The sequence below is a fragment of the Macrotis lagotis genome, chromosome X (genome assembly GCF_037893015.1).
Source record: "Macrotis lagotis isolate mMagLag1 chromosome X, bilby.v1.9.chrom.fasta, whole genome shotgun sequence".
Lineage (NCBI taxonomy): Eukaryota > Metazoa > Chordata > Mammalia > Peramelemorphia > Peramelidae > Macrotis > Macrotis lagotis.
The window spans coordinates 605,734,905-605,757,181 of NC_133666.1; positions in this window are offsets into that span (position 1 = coordinate 605,734,905).

Sequence of the window (22,277 nt, forward strand, 5' to 3'; positions counted from 1 at the left end):
AAGATCTTTCCAAGAACTGTGGAAAATATATTTAGCTTTGGAACCAATGCATCTTCAGTACACGGAATGTTAGGCAATAAAACATAGGTTATTAATATTGGAATGGATCTTAGAAATCATGTACTACATCCTTAGTAAATTTTCTCATTTAACAAATAAGAAAACCAAACTGAAACCCAGGAATATTAAAATAGTTACTTCAAGTTATAACAGAAACTTAATGATAGAGTCAATATTATTAACTTTTTCTGGATGAGGTATAATTGGGAAATTGAGGAAAAAGAAAAAGAGATTCAATATGTCCAAAAGTGGTGGTGATTTCATAAGTACTGCTTTTTTGTGGGCCTCTTTCCTCAACTTGTAATTTTGGTCAAGGTGATAGAATGGGATAAAGAGAAACTACAAGTCTTCTTTAATGCCCTCATAGAATTTTCCCCTCTGTCTTATTTCTTTTTGTCCTTTATTCTCAAAGAAGACCATAATGTCAGGGAGGTTATGCTATGAGAAGCACATGAATTGGATTTGAGTGAGGCAATATTGTGCTAAGTCACCAGACTCATTTTCTCCTCCAATGATAGAATGGATGTCAGGAAAACTTGAGTTCAAATCTGACCAAAGACCCTTAGGTATATGACCCTTTGTCTAATCATAAACCTCTATAAGCTTTATTATCTTCTAAAGGGAGCAGGAAATAACAGGCTTAATCTTCCAGGAATTTTCTTTTGTTCTCAATCTCTTTTTTTTCTTGGATTAATGTTTATCTTTATCTGGTTAAATTTCTCCAAGATGTATAATAGGAATAGAGAGAGAAAGAAACTCCTTCTGCTTCCCAAAACACCAAGGATGATTATGTTATGGAATTTGATTCCACATTTCTGGTTCACTACTTATTTAGATCACTGCTTGATTGATTTGATATATTTATAAGTAGCTTATTCAAGTTTGAAATAATCTTATCTAATCACAAGATATTTTTTGTGATGTGATGACATCTTTCATTTGTTGACTGAAATCCCTAAGGTTCTTTCAAAATATTTCACATTGTGATAACTATAGAAAGTTCTTTAATATTTAGTTTATTCTGGAAATTGAATGATTGACTGAGATGGAAGTAGAAGACTTCCTTATAAATGTTTCAACTAGGAAGGGGATCAGATGTTCAACTTGGAGCCAAAAAGTAGAATTAAAATGATTTCGTGGAGGTCAAAGAAACACAGATTTTGGTAAACTCTCAAAAACATTTCATACCATTTAGAGCTCCATAAAAGTGGAATGATTTCCCTCATGAAATGCAAAAACTAATTATTATTTTTGTAAATATTCAAGAATCTCAAGTATTGATCAAATGATTGCTGAAATTACTGAATAATTATTGAAAAGTATTCTTTAATATTTCCACTTTACAATTGTGATTCCCATCTCCTCAAAGAGTACCAATTTTATTTTTAATTTGGCAGAATATTTATTTTATTTGAATTATTTTGATTTATTTTAATTAGCTTTCAACAATCATTTTTTGAAAGCTTTTGAGTTTCAGATTTTTCTCCCTTCCCTCACCCTTCCCCCTGATGGAAAGTTATCTATAGGATATACATTTATAACTAGGCTAAACATAAATCCATATTAATCATGTTGTAAAAGAGAAATCAAATCAAAATAAGAAAAACCATAATACATAAGATAAGTTTAAAAAATTGAAAATAGAAAGCTTTGGTCTGCATTGAAACTCCATAGTTCCATCTCTGAATATGGATGTATTTTCCATTGCAAGTCTTTTAGAATTGTTCTTGATTATTGTACTGCTGAAATGAACAAGTCCATCATAGTTGATCATCACTCCATTTTGTTATTAATGCATATAATGTTCCACTCATTCTGTTTTCTTCACTCAGTTTCAGTTCATTCAAATTCTTTCTAGGCTATCCTGGAACCCTGTCCCTTATGATTTCTCATAGAAAAATAATGTTCTGTCCCATTCATATAACAATTTATTCAGTCATTCCTCAATTAGTGAGCAACCTCTCAATTTCCAATTCTTTGCCACTATGAAAAGAACTGCTATAAATATTTTTGTATATGTGGGTTTTTTACTCTTGTTTGTAATCTCTTTGGGATACCAACATAGTAGTGGTGCTGCTGAATCACAGGGAATGTACAATTTTGTTGCCTTTTGAGTGTAATTACAAATTGCTTTCCAGAAAAGTTGGATCAATTCACAACTCCACCAACAGTGCATTAGTTTCCCACTTTTCCCACACCCCCTCCAACATTGCTCATTTTCCTTTTAGTCATATTGGCCAATCTGATAGGTATAAGATGGCATCTCAGAGTTGTTTTAATTAATATTTCTCTAATTAATAATGATTTAGAAAATTTTTTCATATGACTAAAGATAGTTTTAATTTCTTCATCTGATAATTGCCTTTTCATATTCTTTGACCAGTTATCAATTGAGGAATGATCTGTATTCTAATAAACTTGACTCAGTTCTCCATATATTTTAGAAATGAGTCTTTTATCAAAAATGTAAAAATTGTTTCCCAACTTACTGGCTTCCTTTTAATCTTGGTTGCATTGTTTTTATTTTCGCAAAACCTTTTCACTTTAATGTAACCAAAATTATCTATTCTGCATTTTATAATGTTAGATATGTATCTCTTCATTGTTCATAAACTGCTTCCTTTTCCATTGATGAACTATTCCTTGTTCTCCTAATTCACTATGCTATTACCCTTTATGTCTAAATTCTGGACCCATTTTGACATTATCTTAATACAGTATAAGATACAGTAAATTTTAGTATAGTGAGATGTTGAAATCTATGCCAAGTTTTTGACAGATCCTTTTGCAGTTTTCCCAGCAGTTTTTTTTAACCAAAGAGTGAGTTCTTATCCCAGAAACTGGAATATGTGGGTATATAAACCAAAAGATTAGTATAGTCATTCACTACTATTCCTTATACACTTCGTCTATTCCATTGATCCACGATGCTATTTCTTTGCCAGTATGAAATGGTTTTAATGACTGATGATTTATTTGAGATCTGGAATGTCTAGACCATTTTCTTTAACATTCTTTATCATTAATTCCCTTATTATTTTTGACCTTTTGTTCCTCCATATGAATTTAGCTACTATTTTTTTAACTGAATAAACTATTTTTTTGGTAATTTGATTGGTATGGCACTGAATAAGTGATTTAATTTAGGCAGAATTTTTATTTTTATTATATTAGCTCACCTACCTATGAGCAACTGATATTTTCCCAATTGTTTAGATATGATTTTATTTGTGTGTAAAGTGTTTCATAGTTATTTTCATATAGTTTTTGGGTTTGCCTTGGCAGGTAGACCACTAAGTATTTTATGCTGCCTACAGGAATGTTAAATGGAGTTTGTCCTTTGTTAGTCATAATTTCTAAGTTAGTAGTTTAATTTTGAGAATTTTAATTTGTTCTTTCTATAGTCTTTTTAGTGTCATGCCTCATTCTTTGATATGCACTGTCTAGAATTTATTCATATAAACAGTTAGAGATTATAAAATGTCCCCTAATAACTGCTTTGAATGTATCCCACAAGTTTTGGCATATTGTCTCCTTATTGTCATTGAATGTAATGCATGATTATTTCTATGATTTGCTATTTGATTCACTCATTTTTAAAGATTAGGTTATTTAGTTTCCAATTAATTCTAGGGCTATTTCTCTGTGACCCTTTGTTGCACATGATTTTTATTTCATTAGGATCTGAAAAGGACGTATTCAATATTTCTGCCTCTGCTTTTCATTATGAGGTTTTTAAACTCTAATACATGGTCAATTTTTGTGGGGATGCCATGTACTGCAGAAAAAAAAGATGTATTCCTTTCTATCCCCATTCAAATTTTTCCAGAGGTCTATCAAATCTAACTTCTCTAGCATTCTATTCACTTCCTTAACTTTCTTCTTCTTTATTTTATAGTTAGATTTATCTAATTCTGACAGAGGAAGACTGAGGTCCCCTACTTGTATAGTTTTGCTGTCTATGTCTTCCTGTAATTTGTTTAGCTTCTCTACTTAGAATTTGGATGCTATACCACTTGGTGCATATATGTTTAATACTGAAATTACTTCATTGCCTATGGTAACTTTTAGGAGCATGTAATAAGATAATTTTTAAATTTACCTTTGCTGAGATAATGATTGCTACCCCTGCTTTTGTCACTTCAGCTGATGCATAATATATTCTGCTCCAACTTTTTACCTTTACTCTGTATGTATCTCTGAGCTTCAAATGTGTTTCTTTGAAACACATTTTTGTAGGATTTAAGCACAATTTGTAGGATTAAACACAGTTTGTAGGATTCTGATTTTTAATCCATTCTTCTATTCACTTTCATTTTATGGAAGAATTCCTCTCATTCACTTTCATAATTGTGATTGCTAACACTTTATTACCCTCCCTGCTATCTCTTCTCCTTTTATACTTTCCCCCCCTCCTTTCCTCATACCCCTTCTCACCAGTGTTTTCCTTCTGATTACTGTCTTCCTCAATTTGTCCCCACTTCTATCAGTCAACCTCCTTTTTCTTCTCCCTTTCCCTCTTCCCCTTTTCCTTCCCACCCTTCTATCAGTCTCTCCTTTCCTTCCCCACTCCCAATACCTGAAGGATAAGATAAATTTCTAAACTCAAATGAATGTATGTGTTATTTTCTCTTTGAGTCAAATACAGTGATAGATTCAAGCAGTTCTCAACTCCTTCTATCCCTTTACTGTAGTACTTTGCAACTCTTCATACAACGTAATTTACCCCATTCTGACTCCCCCTTTCTCCTATCTCATTACAATTCCCCCCTTTTAATGACTTATTTTTTAATTAGCCCATCAAAATCAACTTATGTTCATACCATCAGTCTAAGTATACTCCTCTAATAAAGTTACCATTCTCAAGAGTTATGAGAATCTTCTTCCCATTGTAGGGATAGCAGTCTTTTTCTTTTCACCTGTTTATCTTTTCATGTCTCTTGAGTTCCTTGTTTGAAGATCAAGTTTTCTGTTCAGCTCTGGTCCTTTCATCAGGGAAGTCTGAAAATCAATAAATATAACCTTATATTCTTGTAATATTTTAGGGTAATAATACTATGATTTTTGATAATAATACTATATTTAGGGTCAGATAGGTGGTACAATAAGTAGAATACTGGACCTGGAGTCAGAAAGAGGAGTTCAAATCTAACCTCAGACACTAGATATATACGACATTTTTTCCCTCCATTTAAATAAGCTAAAGAAGAAAATGAGAAACTACTCTAGTGTTTCTGCCAAGAAAACCTGTGAGGAGTGTGAGGAGCCAGACACAACTGAAACAACTGAACACATGCAGGGAAGACAGTAGAGATTTCCTTCCATATACTTCCCTTAATGATACACACACACACACACACACACACAAACCTTTTTACCCCCTCCTCTTTTAGTTTCTTTTTATGTGCTATCTTCCCTCATCAGACTGTAAATTCCTTAAGAGCAGGGAGTCCTTTACCTTTCCTTATCACTCTAACTCTAAGCAAAACAACTGTGACTTAGAAGATGATTAATAAATGTTTATTGACTAGCTGAATGCGATAAATATAAAAGAGAGGACTGGATAACTTGCCATGAATTTCGATAGGCATCTCTTTAAAAAAGGATTTAGAGTTACTGAGTTTTTTTTTTCATCATGGACATCAATTTTCTCATCTATAAAATGAGGATTAGACTAGATCATCTTTCAGTTCTTTTTCAGTTTTTGTATGATACATTTAGTGAAGTTATTTTGAGTACTTCCATGAAACTAGTAATGCACTTAGAATTAATAAGAAAGCAAAAAAAATCATATTTACTAAACATACATATTTTTTTTCATTAAAAGAAGTTTGAATGTCACTTAGATCACTAAATATCCTTTCCTCTAAGAGTTTGCTCATTTCTGTGGGGTAGCTGATTCTTGGTTGGAATCCAAGCTTCCTTGCCATTGGGAATATCATGTTTCAGGCTCTTCTATCCATTAAAGTTGTTGCAGCTACATCCTGTGTAATTCTAACTATGACTCCAATTGGAAAGGAAAGCAAGAAGTTCTCTCTTTGGACTGTCTGTACTGGGCATGTCAGCTTGTTCACTCCCTGGGCTGTTGGGAAAGATGGGTACACCTGGAGCTATCTCTGGGCTGTTAGCACTAGAAACCAGGCACTTCTGTCTGGGAATTCTTGGGGTTCATCATCCAAGTCTTACTGTCCAGTTCAGTCATGTCAGTCAGACCCCACCCCCCAAGTGGTCTATTCACTGAGTCCTAACTGGAGAAGCTTCACTGGAGATCTCCCCCATAACTGAGTATTGCAAGTTGGTCCCATCTCACCTCACCACTGGTTGGTTGCTTCCCCCCAATGATAGACCTTAGTGCAAGATGCTCTACGCTGTTCTTTTTTAGGTTCTATTGCTCCAAAATTTGTTCTGGAGCTTGATTAATGTCATTTCTGAGGGAAATCTAGGAGAGCTTAAGAAGGTCGCTGGTTTATCTCTGTCATCTTGGCTGGAAGTCCTAAAGAGTGCCAATCTTAACAATCTATATTGTTCAACTTGTTCAACTCTTTCATAAGCTATGCCTAAGAATATTTCTTTGAGTATCTACCTCATTGGTGGAACATCCTTGATGTTTAGGTTTTATAGGTACCAAAGCTCTATTTGGTCTAACCATCTCTTGTTCTTCAGTCTTATAATATTCCCAAGCCAACTTCTTTTCCCTCATACATTTTTAGGAAGAATGCAACAGAATATGTATGACCATATGTCTATCCTCATTTTTCTTTGGTTACCACAATTTTGCATTTTGGATTTATACCAATCCTTAATTTTTTAACCATATAGCACCATCAGATGAATATTAGGTTTAAAAATATTTTGTTCTATGTGGGAAAATAATCTTGGATGCCATAAAAAGTATAGCAAATTTTCATAAAAGCAACCCATTTGATTTCTTATGCTTATTCACTTTTGGTTCAGAATATTGTCCATACAAGATTTGTTAGCTGATGGTCTATCATTATAAAAGAATTGCAGGGGCATCTAGGTAGCACAATAGATAGATAGAGAACTAGCCCTGGAGTCAGAAGGACCTGAGTCAAATCTGGCCTCAGACACTTAAAAAGTGCTTAGCTGTGTGACCTTGGGCAAGTCACTAAACTGCATTGCCTTGCAAACCCCCTGCTCCCTGAAAATGTATTATGGGCAGGATATAGGTTAAATCCACAGAAATCATCAACATTTCTGTATATGAACAATAACACAGTAGAAAGAGAAAGAGATGGGGCAGCTAGGTGGCACAGAAACAGCTGGGTGGTACAATGGATAGAGCACCAGCTCTGGAGTCAGGAGTCTCTGAGTTCAAATCTGACCTGACACTTAATAATTACCTAGCTGTGTGACCTTGGGCAAGTCATTTAACCTCATTGCCTTGCAAAAACTAAAAAAAAAAGAGAGAGAAATTCCATTTAAAAATTGTAGAAAATATAAAAAAATTTAGGAGTCTACTTGCTAAGATAACTCCAGCAACTATATGAACACAATTACAAAACACTTTTAACACAAATAAAGTCAGATCTATATAATGACAATTCTACCTTGCTGATTCAGAACAATACCAAAACTTACTTTATAGAGCTTTACAGAAAATTCATCTGGAAGAACAAAAAGGCAAATATATCAAGGAAATTAAAGGGAAAATAATGGAAATAAGCTGGCCTACCCCTACCAGATATAAAACTATATTTTAATGCAACTGTCATTAAAGCTATTTGGTACTGGCTAAGAAAAGGAGTGATGGATCAGTTGACTAGGTTAGGTACATAAGACAAAGTACTAAATGACTACAGTGATTTCCTGTTTTATAAACCTGAAAGTTACAGCTTCTGGGAATAAGAACTCACTATTTTATTAAAACTCTGGGACAACTGGAAAATAGTATGGCAGACCAAGATCTCATAAATTCCAAGATGTCAAAATGTGCTTTAGACATGATTTAGACATGAAGTGTGTTACCATAAGTAGATTAGGAGAACAAGCAATAATTTATTTATTCAGATGAGATAGAGCTTATCATGAAATACAGAATAGATAATTTTGATAAAATTAAATTAAAAATAAAGTTTTGCACAGATGAAACCCAATATAATCAAGAATTGAATGAAAGCAGAAATCTGGGAAGCAATTTTTATGGAAAGAGTTTCTGATAAGATTTCTGCTCTCATAAATAGAACAGAATCAACACAGAATCAACTTTACAAGTCTTTCTCCAGTTGATAAATGGTCAAAGGATATGAACAAGCAGTTTTCAGATGAATAAATTAAAGCTATCTTTAATCAAATAAAAAATTCTCTGAATCAATATTGATTAGTGAAATACAAATTAAAAAACTCTGAGGTACCACTTCTTATTGATCATGCATTGTTAGTGGCATTGTGAATTGATCCAACCATTCTGGAGAATAATTTGAAACTACATCCAAAAGACTGTAAAACCATTGCATACCCTTCATTCAGCAATACCACTTCTGAGTTTATATCCCAAAGAGGTTATAAAAGAGAGAAAAGGACATACATGTTGAAAAATATTTATAGCAGTTCTTTTTTGTTGTAGCAAAGAATTAGAAATTGAGGGAATGCTAATTAATGGGGGAATCACTGAACAAGTTGTATATAAATGTAATGGAATACTATTGTGCTATCAGAAATGATGAGCAGGCAGATTTCAGAAAAAAAAAACATGGAAATCCTTAAATGAATTGATATTGATAGAAGAGAGAACATTTTACATAGCAATAGCCTTATCCTCAATATTATGCTCAACTATGAGAGACAACTCTTCTCAGCAGTACAGTGAATGATATAAGACAATTCTGAAAGAATTGTGATGAAAAATTCTATCTACATCCATAGAAAGAATCTTAAAACAGAGTAAATGATACTATTTTCACTTTTTAATTTTTTTCTTTTGGTTTTTACCCTTTATTCTGACTCTTCTTTGGCAACATTACTAATATGGAAAATTAGTATTGCACATATAGAATTGATATTAGATTGCTTACCTTTTTGGCTTTGAAGATTGGAAGAGAGTGAGGGAGGGAGAAAACTTTGGAACTCAAAATCTTTTTTTATTCTCTTTTATTTTCATTTTTAACAATTTTTTTGTTTTCCAATTACATACAATAGTAATATGTACCCATCATTTTTTGCAAGGATCTGAACTCTAACAATTTTCCCACCTCCCTTCCCTCCCCCCCGCAAAGAAGGCTGTCTGATAGTCTTTACATTGTTTCCATGCCATACATTGATGTAAATAGAATGTGTTATAAGAGTAAACATAACCCCCCCCCCAAGAAGATGAGAACCCTAAAGAATAGAGAGAAAGAGGAAAAAAAATTGTACTTCAGTCTGTGTTCAGATTTCAATGGTTCTGTCTCTGGGGTGAGTTGCTTTCTTTATCATAAGTCCACCAGAGAAGTTGTTTCAATATTTTTCCCATAGTTGCTAATACTAGATGTATTTTCCTCCACTCTATTTCTCTCCACTCTCATTTATTCTATTCTCTCTGTCTCTTCATCATCCTGACCCTGTCCAAAAATGTGTTGAATCTGAGTACCCTCGCCCTCTATCTTCCCTCTCTTCTATCACCTATTCCTCCCTTCCCTCCCCCCACCATTCCCCCTTATCCCATTCCTTTCTTCTTATTTTTCTCTAGGGTAAGATATATTTCCTCACCCTATTAAGTGTGTATGTTATTTCCTCTCTGAGCCATTTCTGATGAGAATGAAAGCTCACTCATTTCCCCTTGCCTTCCCCCTTTCCACTTCATTTACAAAGCTTTCTCTTGACTCTTATGTGAAATATCTTAGCTGCTTCTTCTTCTTCTTCTTCTTCTTCTTCTTCTTCTTCTTCTTCTTCTTCTTCTCCTTTTCTTTCCTCCCAGTACTTTCATTTATCACTCATTGACTCCATTTTTTACTATATTATACCATTATGTTCCTCTCCTTTCTATGTCCTGTCTATATATGCTCCTTCTAACAGCTCTTATAAATGATAAAGTTCATATGAATTATCAGTATTTTCTTCCAATGCAGGAATACAAACAGTTCAATATCATTAAGTTCCTCATAGTTAGCCCTTCTCTTCCACCCCCTCTATGGTCCACCAGAATCCTGTACTTAGAGATCAAACTTTCTGTTTAGCTTTGGTTGTTTCAATAGGAAAGTTTGAAAGTCCCCTGTTTCATTGAAAGTCCATCTTTACCCCTGAAAGAGGATGTTCAGTTTTTCTGGATAGTTGATTCTCAGTTGTCAACCAAGATCTTTTAACTTCTGGAACATAATATTCCAATCCCTACGAGCCCTTAGAGTAGATGCTGCCAGATCTTGTGTAATCCTGTCTATGGAGACTTGGTAGGTGACTTGTTTGTTTCTGGCAGTTTTTAGAATTTTCTGTTTGATTTGGGAGTTTTGGAATTTGGCTATAATATTCCTGGAAGTTTTTCTTTTGGGATCTCTTTGAGGAGGTGACCAGTGAATTCTTGTGATTTCCATTTTACCCTCTGCTTCTAGAATCTCAGGGAAATTTTGCTGCATTATTTCTTGAAAAATGAAGTCTAGGCTCTTCTCCTGGTAGTGGCTTTCAGATAGACCAATAATTTTTAAATTATTCCTTCTGGATCTGTTTTCAGGGTCGGTTGTTTTTCCAATGAGGTATTTCACATTTTCTTCTAAGTTTTGGCTTTTTTAGAAGAGTTTTATTTCTTCTTGATTTCTTGCTAAGTCAGTAGCTTCCTTTAGTTCAATTCTGCATTTAAAGGAGTTATTTTCTTCAGAGAGCTTTTTATCTCCTTTTCCAGCTGGCCAATTCTGCTTTTTTTAAGCATTCTTCTCATTTGCCTTTTGTTTTGCTTTATTTTCATTAGGCCTAAACTGGTTTTTAACATATTATTTTCTTCAGTATTTTTTTGTATCTTTCACAAAGCTTTTGATTTGATTTTCGTGATTTTTCTGCATTGTTCTAATTTTTCCTCCCAATTTTCCCTTCATCTCCCTTAATTGCTTTTCAAAATCTTTTTTGAATTCATCCATAGTCTGAGCCCATTTTTTTTAGATTTTTTTTCTTTTTCAAGGCAATGGGGTTAAGTGGCTTGCCCAAGGCCACACAGCTAGGTAATTATTAAGTGTGTGAGGTTGGATTTGAACCCAGGTACTCCTGACACCAAGTCCAGTGCTCTATTCACTGTACCACCTAGCTGCCCTATCTGAGCCCATCTTCTATTTCTCTGGGAGGTTTTGGATATGGAAACTTCGATTTTGTCATCATGTGAGTGTGCGTTTTGATATTCCATGGGACTAAAGTAATTCTCTATAGTCAGTTTCTTCTTTTTCTGTTGTTTACTCATTTCTTCAGTCCAAGACAGCACTTCTGAGGCTTTGTGTGTGTTTTTTTTTTTTTTTTTTGGAGGGGGACATCTCACTGGGCCCTTTATTCCTCCAAGGTCTTATGTACTCTAGTGCTTCCATACTTGCCTCTGCCCTGGGGCTGTAAGGAGGAATCCAGCTATCTTAGTATGGAAGCCCAAACTGCATTCTGGGTCTGAGTGTAGGCAAACAGCAATGTCCTACCTTGACAAAGAGCAGAGAAATCTCTGCAGACTTCCCACACTGTCTCTGGGTGTGCAGACTGCTTTCTCCAGATTCTCACTGCAGATTCTGCAGCCTGTGCTTTTTACTCCACACTCATTCTGGTAGAGCAGAGTTCTCTCCCTGCCCCTTAAAGCTGTTGCTGGTGACCTCTGGGCTGTGCTGGGCTGGGCTGCACTGGGCTGAGCCACAGCATTTTTCCAACCCCCAGTCCTGGTGAAACACACCTTTCCCACAGAGCTTCTAAGTTATCTTGGAATGGGAAAATGTATCACTCAATCTTTCTGTGGGTTCTGCCCCTCTAATTTTGGCTAGAGCTATCAATTGTGTTTTTGGAGGTTGTGAGGAAGGACTTCCAGGGAAATGCTGCCTTCATGCCACCATCTTGGCTCTGTCCCCCTGGAATTCAAAATCTTATAAAATAAATATTGAAAACCGTATATAATAGGAAATAATAATAAAACTGTTTACAAAATAATTACAGTATAATGGGTTCTCATGTTGAGTTTAGCAATACTTATGTACCTAATCAGAATTAGTAGCCTTAAAAAGAACTTTTGTAAAGAAGTTAACTTTAGTTAAGGGCAAGAGAATATAATACAGAAACAAGTTCTTCATTTTCTTATTTTCTTTTCTCCATTCACAGTCACAACTCTATTTCAAACTTTCATCACTTTCCTTTTTCAGAAAAATTGAGGTAATTGAAGACAATCTCTTTTGGAGGCTACTGAAATAACCTGATTATTAGTCTCCTTGACTCCTTGATTCTCCAATCAGTCTTGCACATAATTATAAAACTGATATTCCAAAGCATAAATCTAGCTTTGTCAAATGCAGTGGCTCTTTGTCTCAAAAATAAAAATAAATTAAATCAAACACAAATTGAAATAAAAAGACTCTGTTCTTGAAAATTCATTATAAATGGTCCTTCATCAGTTTTTTCAGACTGATTTCATTTTATTTTTCTTCTCCACACTCATTTTTCTTTTTAAATTTTTAAAATTTTTCTCTAGGTAGATGTTGAACATTTATTTAATATTTGTTTTTAAAACCTTGAGTTCCAAATTCTTTGCCTTCCTTCCCTGCTAATGCCTCCCCATCCATCAAGAAAACAAGCTGAGACAGCTATGTGGTACAGTGGCTAGAACACCAGCCCTGGAGTCAGGAGAACCTGAGTTCAAATCTGTGCTCAAATACTTAATAATTCCTCAGCTGTGTGACCTTAGACAAGTCACATTAACTCCATTGCCTTATATAAATAAAAATAATCTTTACAAAACCAGTTTATACATATATATATATATGTGTGTGTGTGTGTGTGTGTGTGTGTGTGTGTGTGTGTGTGTGTGTATGTGTGTGTGTGTAGGTATATGCATATATATGTATCTATGTAATATGTATATATGCAAAATGTTTCCATATTAGTAAATTTGTAAAAGGAAACATAGACCAAAAAATAAAACAGCCTTTGAGAAAAATAAAGTTTAAAAAAGTATGTTTCAGTCTGTATTTGGACAATATCAGTTCTTTCTATGGGGGGTGGATAATATTTTTGTTAATCATATGTCCTTCAGAATTGTATTAGGTCATTATATTGATGGAAATAGTTATCACTCACAGCTTATCATCTTACAATATTGCTCAAATTTTGCATATAGTACATGTAGTATGAATCAGCTCATGTAAATCTTTTCAGATTTATTTTGTTTTTTTCCCACAGCATTGTGCTAATCAGTTTCTTACAGCACAGTAATATTCTATCACAATCACATTTCATAATTTGTTCAGCCATTTCACAATTGATTAACATTCACTTTACATTTCTTTGCCACTAGGAAAAAAGCTACTAAGGAGGAGGTCAAGATGGCATAATATTAATTGGTCTCAGGCTATAGAAGAAATCAAACAGATTTTGAAAATCAAGTAAAGTAAAAAGTAATGAGAGTATTGCAGGAAAATCATGAAAATCAAGTCAACTGCTTGGTCAAGGAGATACCAAAAAATACTGAATAAGATAAAACCTTAAAAATCAGTTCAATTGAAATGCAAAAAGCAGTCCAAAAAGTCCATGAAGAGAGAATGCCTTAAAAAGTAGAATTGGTCAGATGGGAAAAGAGGTACAAAAGTTCTTTGAAGAAAATAATTCCTCAAAATGCAGAATGGAATTAAGGGAAGCTGATGACTTTGTAAGAAATCAAAAAACAATAAAACAAAACTAAAAGAACAAAAAAAGAAGAAAATGTGAAATATCTCTTTAGGAAAAAAAAAAACAGCTGACCTGGAAAACAGATCCAGGAGAAGTAATTTTAAAATTATTGAACCACCTCAGTCATGACCAACAAAAGACCCTAGACTTCATTTTTCAAGAAATTTTCCAGGAAAATTGCCTTGATATTCTAGAAACAGAGAGTTAAAATTTAAATTAAAAGAATACACAGATCATTTCCCAAAATAGAGCACCCCCCAAAAAAGTTCCCAGAATTATTATAGTGAAATTTCAGAACTCCCAAGTCAAAGAGTAAATATTAAAAGCAACCAGAAAGAAACAACTCAAAACCACAAGATTTAGTAGCTTCTACAATAAGATCATAGAGCTTGCAAAAGAATATTCTGGAAGGCAAAAGAGCTTGCATTATAAGTAAGAATCAACTACCCAGTAAAACTGAGCATACTTTTTCAGGGGAAAATATGTGCATTTAGTGAAATAGGGGAATTTCAAACTTTCCTGTTGAAACAACAATAGTTGAACAGAAAGTTTGATCCCAAGTACAGGTGAAGCACAGAGAGGGTTGATGGGGAGGGAAAATTATGAGGGACTTAATGATGTAGAACTGTGTGTATTCATGCATGAGAAGATAATACTATGAGCCTTCTCCTTTATTAGAGTAGTTAGAAGGAGCTTATATAGACAAGGCATAGGAGAGAGCTGAATATGAAGATATAACAATTATAGAGATGGAGTCAATGGGCAAAAAAAGGACAGTACTAGGAGAAAAGGAAAGGAGATGGAATGGGATAAGTTATATCATGTAAAAGAGGCAAGGAAAAACCTTTTGCAGTGAAATGAATGAGAGGGACGGAGTGAGCCTTTGCTCTCATCTGAAGTGGCTCAGAGAGGAAACAATATACACACTTAATTGGGTATAGTAATCTACCTCACCCTAGAAGGAAAAAAGGAGAGGAAAGGGATGGGAGAAAGGAGATGAGGAAGGGAGGAGGGGTGTAGGTGATAGAAGAGAGAGGGAAATTCATGATAAAGAGTTGTCAATACAACACACTTTTGAGGAGGAACTGGGTGAAAGGAGAGAGAATATGGAGAAAATTGGGGTGGAGGAATAGAATGGAGGGAAATACAGCTAGCAATAGCAACTGTGGGAAAAAGGACTGAAGCAATTTCTCTGATGGACTCAGGGTAAAGAAAGAACTGATGGTATCTGAAAAAAAAGAAGAGTTGCTTTATTTTATTTACATATAGATCATTTTCCTGTTTGTTTTATTTATCATTTTGGGGATATAGTTCTAGTATTAGTTTATAGTCATGTAGACATAGTTCCAAATTTCTCTACAGAATGCTTGAATGACTTCACAGTTCTACCAAAAGTTCATTAAATCTAGTAGGTATGAAATAGTATAGCAGAATTGATTTAATTTGCATTTATCTAATTAGTAGTGAGTTGGAGCAGTTTTTTCTAAATATAGCTAAAGATAGCTTTGATTTCTTCATCTGAAAATATTTCATATATTTTGATAACTTTTTATGACTTTATTTTTATAAATTTGACTCATTTCAACCAAAATACAGTCTAACTTCTTGTTTTAATATTTTGTTCTTTGACTTTACACAGATAACGTGTTTCCCTGCCTAGAATGCACTTTTTCCTTACCTTTATCTCTTGGACTATAGAACTCCCTTAAAGATTAGACCAAATTCTTTATCTCATTAGTTATTCAAAGTTCTGACTACTTTGTATTTATCCTGCATGTATTATTTATCTACCTTTCAGTTTATAACTTTCTATTACAACCACCACCACCACCACAGTAAGAATATAAAGGACAGACACACACAAACATACACACAACTCACACATATGTACATATACTATATATGTACAGTCAGAATTTAAGACCTTTTTATGGAATAGAATTGAAATTTCCCATTGCTACATGTCACTTAAAATTGCTGGATAATCACTTTCTAGGAAGCTATGAAAGAGGATTCATATTTCAGAAGCAAGTTGGACCAAAATAAAGCCTTTTATATATTGAATTTCTATGTTTTAGTTTCATGTTCTTTGATACACATTAAGTTATATTTCATCATTTAATTATTGTATAAGATCTTTGTTTTATCATAAAATACCTTTTCCGTCAGGAATTAAGAGTTTCTAATAATTACATATATGGATATTATATAGATAGGTATATATATATGATATGCACATATATTCATATACATTCATACTGAAGACTTATTATGGACACTTGCTTTTTTCTCCATATACATACAAAAATTGTACCTATGGATATACATATGGATATACTATACACTTATATACATATATTTATATATATATATATATGCACAAAATGTTTTACATGTTAATGTTTATTCTTATGTCTCAGTAAGTTTAATTGCCTTGCTTTATGTAAACTTTCAAAAATAATTTAGTCACTATATTTATATGATAGCTATGGGCATAGAATGTAACTTTCCTAGGTAAATTACTTATTTTAATAATTCTTTAACTCCTCCACAAACACATAAACATATATATACACACATCTCAGACTTTAATCAGAATTTGATCAGATATGCAGAACATGCATATCAAGTATAGATTAGCAATGTTTTGTTTTGATTAAAATATGTGGTCCCTTCTGTGTCTTCCCTGGGTCTTGTCTTCTAGTAGGGAAAACTACTGGGGACTCAGATCTGTGAAGTTTATCCAACAGGTGAAGCAAAACCTGTTCCTTAAAATGTGTAGTTATCATTTATATGTTTGTTTTGCTAACTTTATTTCAATGTAATTGATTCCCCTGTGTATTTTATTTTTCTATATTTAAAAGCATTGATTCTGAGGATTCCATAAGTCTTCACCAAATACATGAGTCCAGAAAACACACAAAAAGATCAAGAAATCCTTTTAACTAATACATTTCTACAAGTTCCCAGCACACCAGATAGTTGTCTCATGGAGAAAATGACTTAGGACTAGATTACATATAAGATCCTTTGCGATTCTAGTAAGCTATGTTCTGAGGTTCCTTCAAATTCTTTGCTCTTATAGCATTAAAAGTTTTATTCTAGCACTATCATTCTATGAAGTCTTGATTCCATAACATCATAATTCTGTTATAATTCTACTAATACAGAAATCTTATAAAGTCTGCTAGATCTAATTTGCCCAGGTAATTGACAGCTCATTAAAAGTGATGAAAGTATAATGATCTAAACAAATCCTGAAGAGATGACAAAGTCCCAGCTGGTGAAGTCATTTGTTTTTAGAATTCAAAAATGCTTAGTTTACTTCAATTATTTTTCCCAACCCTTCCTATGATTCCTAACTTTAAGCATTTGAAAATGAAGCTTAAAAAGTTCAAATATTTTATCCATAGCCTGAACAAAAGTCAATATGACCAGCTAGTGTGGTCACGATAAAGTATTTTTACCACTTGAAGCCCAGTTTCCTCACTTTGAAGTTGTCTAAAAAAACTTGCTCTATTTATTTCATAGACTTGGTTATAAAGAAAAGGCAACTTTCTATTGAAATATGAGTCTATAGTATTTTGGTTTGATTTTATGATTTGATCAAAAGTCAGAATGTCAGTTCATTCATATATTTTTCCACTTATTCATGTATAAATTACTACATTATTCAAATACAGTCATGTCATCATCTTCTGGAATATCATCATAACTCTCCAAATCCTGAATTCTGGCTTGATGTAGCCTTCTCAGAGTGCATTGACAGCCTAGCTGTCAGTGATTTTCATCCTATAAATTCTTCACTCAAGTCACTTCCTCTTGTAGGTTCAGCTTCAAAGTTTCCATGCTAATGTATCTCCATTATATTTACAATGTAGTCATCGATTTCTATGGGAAAATGGTCTTTGTATGACTTATTTATGGCAATATCAAGAGTCTGGAGAGAGGCTCTCAATCTTGCAGGAATCATCATTTGATATATTCTTCTCTCTGTAAGGAAGTTCTTCATATTTTTTAACATATGCTGGCTGAATACAAGAATAGCAGACCTCTTTGGCCACCTCACAAAACAAGTGGCAGCCTTCAATCAACCCACCTTCTTATAACTATTCATGGGTACCAGACTGTTTTTAGGTTTCAAGAACATAAATAGAGGCAGTTAGGTGGTACAGTGGTTGAAGCATCAGCCACGGAGTCAGGAGGACCTGAGTTCAAATTTGACCTCAGTCACATAATAATTGCCTAGCTGTGTGGCCTCGGGCAAGTCAATCCTTTTTAAAAAATATGTTTATGGTTTTTTTTTTAATTTTTGTACAAATTATTTTTTATATATTACTAAAATAGTCTTGTTTAAGAGTAGACATAATATTCTCTAACCCTCCCTGCCCCAAATATAGATCCTCATAAGCAATAAAGTTAAGGAAAGAAAAAGATAAAAATTTAAAAAAATTTAAAAATGTGCTTCAGTCTGTGTTCCAACACCACAAGTTCTGTCACCAGATCACATTCTTTATGTTAAGTCCATCACAAAAGCTACTTGCATATTTTCCCAACATTGCCATTGCTGCTCACAACTCCCTCCATTCATACCTCCTCACTACGATATATTTTCTCTCTCCTTTCACTCTGTCCCTTTTCTTAAATGTGCTGCAGGGCAGCTGGGTGGCACAGCAAACTGATCACCAGTACTGGAGCTAAGAGGCCCTGAGCCCACATCCCACCCTTTAGGCCCAGCAACCACCCAGCTCTGTGGTCCTGGACAGGCCACCCAACCCCAAATGCTTGCAAGAAGTAAAAAAAAGAAAATGTGTTATATCTGACCACCATTCTCCTGCAGTCCACCCTCTCCTCCATCACTCACATCCACCCCCCCCATATCCCCTTTCTCTCCTTTTTACTCTGGATGTCTATACCCCATTGAGTATATATGCTGTTTCCTCTCCAAACCACCTCTGATTACAGGGAAAGTTCACTCATTCCCCCTTGCCTTCCCCCCTTCCATATCATTGCAATAGCTCATTGTAATAAAGAAAAATCTTATTATATGAAACATCTTAACTTATTCCATCTCTCCTTTCTCTTACTCCTATTACATTTCCCTTTTATTTATTGACTCCATTTTTACATTATGTTATATCTTCAAATTCAGCTTTCTCCTGTGCTTCATCTATAAAAGCTCCTTCTACCTGCTCTATTAACTGAGAAGTTTCTTATAAGTATTATCAGTATCATTTTTCTATGCAGGAATACATGCAGTTCATCATCATTACATCTCTCATATTTTACCCTTTTCCTCCACTTTCTATGCTTCACCTGAGTCCTGTATTTGAAGATCTAACTTTCTGTTCAGCTCTGGACATTTTAAAAGGAACATTTGAAATTCCCCTGGTTCATTGAAAGTCCATCTTTTCCCCTAGAAGAGGATGTTCAGTTTTGCTGGGTAGTTGATTCTTGGTTGCATTCTGAACTCTTGCCTTCTGGAATATTATATTCCAAGCCCTATGAGCTCTCAATACAGTTGCTGCTAAATCTTGTGTGATCCTGACTGCAGCTCCATGATATTTGAATTGTGTCCTTCTGGCTGCTTGTAATATTTTCTCTTTGACTTGGGAGTTCTGGAACTTGGCTATAATATTCCTTGGGGTTGTTTTGTTTTTGGATCTCTTTCTGGGGGAGATGGATGGATTCTCTCAATTTCTATTTTGCCCTCTGCTTCTAGGATATCTGGGCAATTTTCCTGAAGGAATGCTTTTAAAATGATGTCAAAGCTCTTTTCCTGGTCATGACTTTCAGGTATCCCAATAATTTTTAAATTATCTTTGCTCAATCTGTTTTCTAGATCAGTTGTTTTTTCAGTGAGATGTTTCACATTTTCTTCTAATTTTTCATCCATTTGGTTTTGAAGTATTGTGTCTTGACTTTTCGTAAAGTCAGCAGGTTCCTTTAGCTCCATTCTAGATGTGAAGGATTTTTTTTCCTCAGAGAGCTGTCTTATTTTTTTTTTCCATCTGGCTAATTTTGCTTTTTAAAGAATTCTCCTCCTCAATAACTTTTTGAGCTGTTTTTTCCATTTGACCTATGCTGGTTTTTAACAGGTTATTTTCTTCAGCATTTTTTTGGATCTCCTTCGCTAAGCTGCTGACTTCTTTTTTCATGTTTTCCCTGCATCTCTCTCATTTCTTTTCCCAGTTTTTCTTCTATCTTCCTTACTTGATTTTCAAACTCTTTTTTGAGCTCTGTCATAGCCTGAGTCTAATTTCTGTTTTTCTTGGAATCTTTAGCTGCAGGAGCTTGTACTTCCTTACCTTCAGATTGAGTATTTTGATCTTTCTTAGGATCATAGACAATGTATTTCTCAATGTTGTTCCTCTTTTTTCTCTGTTTATTCATTTCCCCAGCCTGCTCCTGGTCTTGGGGTGCTTATTGAGCTTTTGAGTATTATTAGGACACCCTCCACAATGATCTCAGTGTGTGAGGCTCTGTCTTCCCTCCTGGTCTGTGAATGACTACAAGTGTACCCTTTTGCCATGGGGCTGAGGTGGGGGGGTGCTGTTCTATGGGGGTCCTAGACTGCAATCAGGATCTGAATGTGGTCAGAGACCCAGAGTCCTATTCCAGGGACAGAGGAAAGACTTCTGAAGTCTCTGTCCACTCCCCTCCCTTTGGTAGGCTGAACACTCAAGGCTCAGTTGCCTGGGGGCTCCTGCTTACTGGCTCAGCCTGCTTCTGTTTCCTGGATCTGTGCTGCAGAGGCCATGCTGTTTGTTGAGTGCCCTGAGGGCTGGGCTTCACAGATTGCTCTGGCAGAGATTGCTCACTGATCTTCCAAGTTCTTCCTGGTGCTCCCCCAGGGTGTAGGTCAGGAAACTTCCCCCACTGACATGAACCACATCTCCCAGGTGCCCTGGGGCTGCCTCCAGGAGGCTAAAGTTCCTTCATTCTGGAGGGCAGCCCCTCTAACCCCATGGAACGGAACATTTCACGTTACCTTGGGCTGGAGAATTGACTCACTGGATCTTTCTTTGGGTTCTGTCTCTTGGAAATTTAGTTAGAGTCATAATTTTATGATTTTTGCAATACTATGGCAAGAGCACCTAAGAGAGGCTCTTCTCCTGTGGCCATCTTGGCTCCACCTCCGGGCAAGTCACTCTTAACCCCATTGCCTTTAAATTAATTTTTTTTTAAAAAGAACATAAATGCCTGAAACATATTCAATCTTATCTTTCTTAACATTAGTAATGATTAGAGGTGGAACTTTTTTTTTTTCCATACAGATGTTATCAAGTGTACTCTTTATTCCTGCTTGGTGTCTTTCTCCATTTGATCATTGAACAATAAGTTTCAATTTCATCTATTTACATAGACTTTTATCTCTTGTCCAAAATCACATGTGTTTGTATATTTACAAATACTTAATTATAATTTATATTACAATTTATTTTAAGTATTAATGTTAATAATATTACTTATATTTAATTATATGTTATTATTATGTATAATTAAATGCATCTGTCATGTGCTGTGACAGACATACTAAAATATCTATCTGGCTGACAACTTAACTGGGGTTTATTTTTGGAGTATGACATATTATGAGCATCACCTAAAAAATCATTCTAGATCTTATTTTGGAGGAAATAAGGCATATAAATTATCACTGCTATTGCTATTGTTGTTATCCTTTGGAGGATAAGCTTAGGGTAACTAAAACCAGATCAGTAGCCTTAAGGAAGCTTCTAGGGAAATTTGAGAGATATTTGTTTCTTTTATAGAAAACTTCAACACCAGAGCCAAGAAAGTTTTTACATTTTAAAGTAAAGTTTAATTTCCTAGGTCATACAAGAACAGTTAGTGTTTCTTGCCATTGTGCCAATCAGATCTTAGAATTTCCCTTTAACTGAACTGCCCAAATTTCAGTGTGTGCACTGATTGGAATCTTCACAGTTTTTTATCTTCACAAAGCTCTGCCAACCAAAATGTTACATTTAAGTACAATTTTTCTAATGTTGAGCAAGACATGAACTATCAAAAAGTCATTCTACATTCATTATATCCATAATTTTTCTTGGGTATTATCTGATACTGATGAAACTGTTCACTCTCATATAGTCTTCCCACATTCATTATATTCACAGGGTTTCTTTCTATAATAAATTTTCTGATATTGTTTTCTCTAGGAAGACCTTTCCACATTCATGAGGTCTATCATAAGCATGAATTATTTTTATATTTTCTAAATTGTGAGCTCTTATGAAAGGTCTTCCTGTATTCATAAAGTTTCCCTCCACTTATAAATTCTTGACTAAGTTGTTTCCTTTCTGAGAAGTTCCCATATTCGTAACATTTATAAAGTTTCTCTACACTTATGAACTCTCTAATGTTGCATAAAT